Source organism: Oncorhynchus masou, unplaced genomic scaffold, assembly GCF_036934945.1.
Source record: "Oncorhynchus masou masou isolate Uvic2021 unplaced genomic scaffold, UVic_Omas_1.1 unplaced_scaffold_4409, whole genome shotgun sequence".
NCBI classification, from domain to species: domain Eukaryota; kingdom Metazoa; phylum Chordata; class Actinopteri; order Salmoniformes; family Salmonidae; genus Oncorhynchus; species Oncorhynchus masou.
Genome location: NW_027010801.1, coordinates 20,001 through 28,431, shown reverse-complemented (window position 1 = coordinate 28,431; position 8,431 = coordinate 20,001). Strand labels below are relative to the sequence as shown.

The 8,431-nt window shown below is 46.4% G+C and overlaps 1 long non-coding RNA gene across 1 annotated transcript in view; it reads left to right on the top strand.

Moving 5' to 3' along the window:
• The first annotated feature begins 284 nt into the window (after nucleotides 1-284).
• The window catches only part of LOC135535077 (uncharacterized), a 14,424-nt gene continuing 6,277 nt past the window's right edge, over nucleotides 285-8,431 (top strand). Inside the window, exons 1-2 of the long non-coding RNA XR_010454809.1 lie at nucleotides 285-503; nucleotides 5,682-5,725. This is a non-coding gene — a long non-coding RNA (uncharacterized LOC135535077). The remainder of the gene's footprint in view (nucleotides 504-5,681; nucleotides 5,726-8,431) is intronic.

Genomic DNA, 8,431 nt, shown 5'->3' with positions numbered 1-8,431 from the left:
ATACCCTAAGTGATATTATATACCCTAAGTGATATTATATACCCTAAGTGATATTATATACCTAAATCATATTATATACCTAAATATATTGATATTATATACCCTAAGTGATATTATATACCCTAAGTGATATTATAGACCCTAAGTGATATTATATACCCTAAGTGATATTATATACCCTAAGTGATATTATATACCCTAAGTGATATTATAGACCCTAAGTGATATTATATACCCTAAGTGATATTATAGACCCTAAGTGATATTATATACCCTAAGTGATATTATATACCCTAAGTGATATTATAGACCCTAAGTGATATTATATACCCTAAGTGATATTATATACCCTAAGTGGGATAAGGATGTCCATATGTCTTTCTAATCTTTGTCTTTCTCTCCATCTGTATGTCCGTCTGTCTGTCTGTACATCTTTATGTCTGCCTGTCTTCCTGTAGGAGATCCAGTCTGGTGATCACCACCAAGCTCTACTGGGGTGGAAAGTAAGTATCTGCCTCCTCAGACGATTGGAAAATCTCAATAGTATTCCCTTGACTCCTAGCATCTTTACACTTGCCTCCTTCACTTGCCTCTGACCTTCTCAACCAATGGGTTTTGAGAGGAGGCGAGGAGAAATTATGCTATAAATCATCAAGGAAATGCATTTGAGATTCTCACATTCAGAGCATCATACCAATGAAAAAGCGTTGACTAATCTCTACCATTGTTTTACAAAAATAGTTATGGTTTCAGAGCTGAGTACTGTTGATCTGAGTTAGTCTCTTCCTCCTCATTGACATATCTGTACTGAAGCTGTCGTCATATGGACACTGTACTGTCTGAGTTCTGTCTGTGCTCTGTCTGGGTTCTGTCTGAATTCTGTCTGAGTTCTATCTGGGTTCTGTCTGAGTTCTATCTGGGTTCTGTCTGAGTTCTGTCTGTGCTCAATCTGAGTCCTGTCTGGGTTCTGTCTCAGGGTTCTTCCGAGTTCTGTCCAAGTTCTTTCTGGATTTTGTCTCGAAAATTGCAGCAACAACAGGGTGATCAAATTAGGATACGGCATATGTACAATGAATTAGGTTGTTATCTGAGATTTGCACACATACTCAGGTCAAAAGTAGTGCCTATAATTTGAAACCCAGCCAGCTATATCTTTGAAGTATTATAGTGGTTCTGTGGTGACAGCCGTCTCCACTATGGACCAGATTAAAGGGAGGGAGAGAGAGAGAGAGAGAGAGACGGAGAGAGAGACGGAGAGAAAGGGGAGGGAGAGAGAAAAAGAGTGAGAGATAAAAGCAAATGAGAGAGAGGGAAGGATGCAGAGAGAGAGAGAGAAAGAGAGAGAGAGAGCGAGAGAGAGGCATGATTAACAACCAGCCTGGCAGTCTTTTAGGGGTCCGACGGGGCTCTCTCTGTTCAAAATGCTGGAGGAACCGATAACATAGCAGAGAATAAAGCAAAGAAATGAACTCTCTCTCACTCTGTGTGAACCAGGCTGACTGGCCCCCACGCTACACTACTCTCTCTCTCTGAGTGAACCAGGCTGACTGGCCCCCACGCTACACTACTTTCTCTCTCTCTGAGTGAACCAGGCTGACTGGCCCCCACGCTACACTACTCTCTCTCTCTCTGAGTGAACCAGGCTGACTGGCCCCCACGCTACACTACTCTCTCTCTGAGTGAACCAGGCTGACTGCCCCCACACTACACTACTCCCTCTCTCTCTCTCTCTCTCTCTCTCTCTCTCTCTCTCTCTCTCTCTCTCTCTCTCTCAGTGTGAACCAGGCTGACTGGCCCCCACGCTACACTACTCTCTCTCTCTGAGTGAACCAGGCTGACTGGCCCCCACGCTACACTACTGTCTCTCTCTCTGAGTGAACCAGGCTGACTGGCCCCACGCTACACTACTCTCTCTCTCTCTGAGTGAACCAGGCTGACTGGCCCCCACGCTACACTACTCTCTCTCTCTGAGTGAACCAGGCTGACTGCCCCCACGCTACACTACTCCCTCTCTCTCTCTCTCTCTCTCTCTCTCTCTCTCTCTCTCTCTCTCTCTCTCTCTCCCTCTCTCTCGCTCTCTCTCAGTGTGAACCAGGCTGACTGGCCCCCACGCTACACTACTCTCTCTCTCTGAGTGAACCAGGCTGACTGGCCCCCACGCCACACTACTCTCTCTCTCTGAGTGAACCAGGCTGACTGGCCCCCACGCTACACTACTCTCTCTCTCTCTCTCTCTCTCTCTCTCTCTCTCTTAGTGTGAACCAGGCTGACTGGCCCCCACGCCACACAAATTCCGTTTTGAGTTTAACTAAATCAGAGGCCCGCCTATGAGCCCAGTTAGGGTCGGGCATCCTGGGATAGGCCCTTTCTGCAACTCCCTAATTAAACCCCAACTTTGAGAAGTTCTCAACAGACCATGTTTCTCTCAATCACGAGAGGACAAAGGTTGCAGCCCAGCTTACCTTGATAACGAGAGGGCCAAGGTTTGAGTAGATGGCTGAATCTCTTAACCATACCACGTGGTTTAACTCTTAGACTATCGATACCGACAGAATAAGAACAAATCTTTGATATTAATTACTAGTCTACAGCTAGGAATTCGGTATCATTGAACGCGAAGAACGACAACCGCCAAACATCCACCCTATAACTACATGAATGAATGTCACTCTGAACCATCCATTCTAACCACGGCAGAGAGAGAGAGAGGACGGACACTCTCCAACAGAAACTAACTTTTCAACAAAGATCCCGACGACACATTGAGCGTAAATATATATATTGATTGCAATTATTCCCGAATGAGTGAGCGTTCATGTGCAAAGGATTAGAATTTCAATTGTCTCAGTTGATCCCCACTTCCCTTTTGTACACCAAGCCGCCATGCCGGTTTAGCCCACTAGGGAAACTCCGTTATCATTTCGTTGTAACTATAAACTGTTTGTTTATGCATTTCTGTGAATTACTTAGTTAGTAAATAAATTATTTAAGGCAATTGATGTATGGATGACTCACAGTGAAGACTGGGTTCGTGCAGATAACCAACAATTTATGACGTTTGGATTGAGACTAACATGAGGTAAAGTAAATAATTAATTAATTTGAAGACTAATTGTTCAGATATAAAATATCTGAAAAGTTATATTAGGAAAATGATAGCTTTATAATCTGAATATTTTCCTTGGTGCCCTGACTTCCTAGTTAATTACAGTTACATGATTAATCAGTTTAATCGCATTTAATAGCGTAATACTACAGAGAATCTTTGATAAAAACTAACATTCTTCATTTAATGATAGTAAAGACATGACAATGGTTATGGGGAAAGGGATGGGTAGATGATGGACAGGGGGAAGATGGTTATGGGGGAAGGGATGGGTAGATGATGGACAGGGGGAAGATGGTTATGGGGGAAGGGATGGGTAGATGATGGACAGGGGGAAGATGGTTATGGGGAAGGGATGGGTAGATGATGGACAGGGGGAAGATGGTTATGGGGGAATGGATGGGTAGATGATGGACAGGGGAAGATGGTTATGGGGGAATGGATGGGTAGATGATGGACAGGGGGAAGATGGTTATGGGGGAAGGGATGGGTAGATGATGGACAGGGGAAGATGGTTATGGGGGAATGGATGGGTAGATGATGGACAGGGGGAAGATGGTTATAGGGGAAGGGATGGGTAGATGATGGACAGGGGGGAAGATGGTTATGGGGGAAGGGATGGGTAGATGATGGACAGGGGGAAGATGGTTATGGGGGAAGGGATGGGTAGATGATGGACAGGGGGAAGATGGTTATGGGGGAAGGGATGGGTAGATGATGGACAGGGGGAAGATGGTTATGGGGAAGGGATGGGTAGATGATGACAGGGGGAAGATGGTTATGGGGGAAGGGATGGGTAGATGATGGACAGGGGAAGATGGTTATGGGGAAGGGATGGGTAGATGATGGACAGGGGGAAGATGGTTATGGGGGAAGGGATGGGTAGATGATGGACAGGGGGGAAGATGGTTATGGGGGAAGGGATGGGTAGATGATGGACAGGGGGAAGATGGTTATGGGGGAAGGGATGGGTAGATGATGGACAGGGGAAAGATGGTTATGGGGGAAGGGATGGGTAGATGATGGACAGGGGAAGATGGTTATGGGGGAAGGGATGGGTAGATGATGGACAGGGGAAGATGGTTATGGGGGAAGGGATGGGTAGTTGATGGACAGGGGGAAGATGGTTATGGGGGAAGGGATGGGTAGATGATGGACAGGGGGAAGATGGTTATGGGGGAAGGGATGGGTAGATGATGGACAAGGGGAAGATGGTTATGGGGGAAGGGATGGGTAGATGATGGACAGGGGGAAGATGGTTATGGGGAAGGGATGGGTAGATGATGGACAGGGGAAGATGGTTATGGGGGAAGGGATGGGTAGATGATGGACAGGGGGAAGATGGTTATGGGGGAAGGGATGGGTAGATGATGGACAGGGGGAAGATGGTTATGGGGAAGGGATGGGTAGATGATGGACAGGGGGAAGATGGTTATGGGGGAAGGGATGGGTAGATGATGGACAGGGGGAAGATGGTTATGGGGAAGGGATGGGTAGATGATGGACAGGGGGAAGATGGTTATGGGGGAATGGATGGGTAGATGATGGACAGGGGAAGATGGTTATGGGGGAAGGGATGGGTAGATGATGGACAGGGGGAAGATGGTTATGGGGGAAGGGATGGGTAGTTGATGGACAGGGGGAAGATGGTTATGGGGGAAGGGATGGGTAGATGATGGACAGGGGGAAGATGGTTATGGGGGAAGGGATGGGTAGTTGATGGACAGGGGGAAGATGGTTATGGGGGAAGGGATGGGTAGATGATGGACAGGGGGAAGATGGTTATGGGGGAAGGGATGGGTAGATGATGGACAAGGGGAAGATGGTTATGGGGAAGGGATGGGTAGATGATGGACAGGGGAAGATGGTTATGGGGGAAGGGATGGGTAGATGATGGACAAGGGGAAGATGGTTATGGGGGAAGGGATGGTTAGATGATGTGATACCGGCACTGACAGTTTGTCATTGAATCAGACATCCACAATATATTACAGGGCATTGTATTTGCAACACTGACAGACAGAAGCAAACATGTGTTTTGTCATTGCTGATGCTTCCCAGAGCAAATTGTACAGATGTACAGTAGGATCTTAATTTGATCACCCTGTTGCAGGAGAACTTGTGCATTTGAGTTTTAAAAAAGCTTCTAAAGTTAGTAATTTACACTTTGAAATGTCAGACTTAATGTATCAACCACAAATAAAAACCCATTCATTATAATCCACATGACCGGTTTCTGCAGGATAATTTTCTTGGATTTGTGTCTCTTGACTTTTCAGCAATTTGTAGACATCTTGTTGGCTGGTGGGACCAGTTCATTGATCTAATCAGTTTCTCCTTGTGGGTATACTTTTCTGTGTGCTTATCACAGGACGCTGGTGGCACATTCATTGGGGAGGACATGCTCGTGGTAATAGCTGGAGCGGAATAGGTGGAATGGTATCAAATACATCAAACACACGGTTTCCAGGTGTTTGATGCCATTCCATTTACTCTGTTCTGGACATCATTATTGTCCGTCCTCCCCTCAGCAGCCTCCAATGATGTGTACATTCACTTCTATGTTATTTTCCAGAGCCGAAACCGAGAGAGGACTCAACAGGAAGCACATCATTGAAGGTAAACTGTCTGATTTCCTCTCCTCCTCTTCCTTCTGTCTCGTCCTTCACATAACTCCATGCCCCAGTTCACCTCTATATCCCCCCCTTTTCATCTGTCTTCCTCCTGCCCCCCCCCCTCTCTTTCTACCACAGTTCCCTTGTGATTCATTTCCTCCAGTGCGCTCCGTTGATCTTGACCTCCTCTTTTAAAGGACCTGTATGTCGCTCAGGGTCGGATGTCTCTGGGAGATTGAGTTGGTTCATTTGTAAAGCCTTTGTTTGTTTGTTTGTTTGTGGAAGCAGTTTCCAATATGATAGACCATGGACATAAGCACTCAAAGTCAAATCAAAGTTTATTTGTCACGTGCGCCAAATACAACAGGTGTTACAAACCCTGACCAACAGTGTAATCTTTAAGTACAAACTAGGTATTAGGTGAACAATAGATAAGTAAAGAAATACAAATAAATAAAAAAAACTGTAAAATGACAGTAAAAATACCAGTAGTGAGGCTATATACAGGTGGTACCGGTACAGAGTCAATATGGAGGCTATATACAGGAGGTACCGGTACAGAGTCAATGTGGAGGCTATATACAGGAGGTACCGTTACAGAGTCAATGTGGAGGCTATATACAGGTGGTACCGTTACAGAGTCAATGTGGAGGCTATATACAGGTGGTACCGTTACAGAGTCAATGTGGAGGCTATATACAGGAGGTACCGGTACAGAGTCAATGTGGAGGCTATATACAGTGGGTACCGGTACAGAGTCAATGTGGAGGCTATATACAGGGGTACCGGTACAGAGTCAATATGGAGGCTATATACAGGTGGTACCGGTACAGAGTCAATATTACATTTACATTTACATTTAAGTCATTTAGCAGACGCTCTTATCCAGAGCGACTTACAATATATATGGAGGCTATATACAGGGGGTACCGGTACAGAGTCAATGTGGAGGCTATATACAGGGGGTACCGGTACAGAGTCAATGTGGAGGCTATATACAGGGGGTACCGGTACAGAGTCAATATGGAGGCTATATACAGGGGTACTGGTACAGAGTCAATGTGGAGGCTATATACAGGGGGTACCGGTACAGAGTCAATATGGAGGCTATATACAGGGGATACTGGTACAGAGTCAATGTGGAGGCTATATACAGGGGGTACCGGTACAGAGTCAATGTGGAGGCTATATACAGGGGGTACCGGTACAGATTCAATATGGAGGCTATATACAGGGGTACTGGTACAGAGTCAATGTGGAGGCTATATACAGGGGATACCGGTACAGAGTCAATGTGGAGGCTATATACAGGGGGTATCGGTACAGAGTCAATGTGGAGGCTATATACAGGTGGTACCGGTACCAAGTCAGTGTGGAGGCTATATACAGGGGGTACCGGTACCAAGTCAGTGTGGAGGCTATATACAGGGGGTACCGGTACAGAGTCAATATGGAGGCTATATACAAGGGGTACCGGTACAGAGTCAATGTGGAGGCTATATACGGGGGTACCGGTACAGAGTCAATGTGGAGGCTATATACAGGGGGTACCGGTACAGAGTCAATGTGGAGGCTATATACAGGGGGTACCGGTACAGAGTCAATGTGGAGGCTATATACAGGGGTACCAGTACAGAGTCAATGTGGAGGCTATATACAGGGGGTACCGGTACAGAGTCAATGTGTAGGCTATATACAGGGGGTACCGGTACAGAGTCAATATGGAGGCTATATACAGGGGGTACCGGTACAGAGTCAATGTGGAGGCTATATACAGGGGGTACCGGTACAGAGTCAATGTGGAGGCTATATACAGGTGGTACCGGTACAGAGTCAATGTGGAGGCTATATACAGGTGGTATCGGTACAGAGTCAATGTGGAGGCTATATACAGGGATACTCGTACAGAGTCAATGTGGAGGCTATATACAGGTGGTACCGTTACAGAGTCAATGTGGAGGCTATATACAGGGGGTACTGGTACAGAGTCAATGTGGAGGCTATATACAGGTGGTACTGGTACAGAGTCAATGTGGAGGCACAATGCAAATATTCTGGGTAGCCAATGTGTGGGGGCACCGGTTAGTCTGGCTAATTGATGTAATATGTACATGAATGTATCAAGGCACAAGGCGAGACCCAAATGCAGACACAGTAGGCTGATGGTTGGAGTTTAAGATGTTTAATAAATCCAAAGGGAGTCGGCAAGAGAGTGGTCATGGACAGGCAAAAAGGTCATAACCAGATCAGACTCCAGGAGGTACAGAGTGGCAGACAGGCTCGTGGTCAAGGCAGGCAGAATGGTCAGGCAGACGGGTACAAAGTCCAGAAACAGGCAAGGGTCAACACCGGGAGGACTAGAAAAGGGAGAATGCAAAAAGCAGGAGAACGGGAAAACCGCTTGTTGACTTGGAAACATACAAGATGAAACTGGCACAGAGAGACAGGAAACACGGGGATAAATACACTGGGGAAAACAAGCCACATCTGGAGGAGGTGGAGACAATCACAAGGGCAGGTGAAACAGATCAGGGCGTGGCAGAATGTATGGTGAAAGTAACTATGCAGAGATGATAAACAGAGAGTAGCAGCAGCGCAAAAGAGGGGTTGGCGGGAGGGGGGGGGGGTGCAAATAGTCCAGGTCGCCATTTGATTACTTGTTCAGGAGTCTTATGGTTTGGGGGTAAAAGATGTTGAGAAGCCTTTTGGT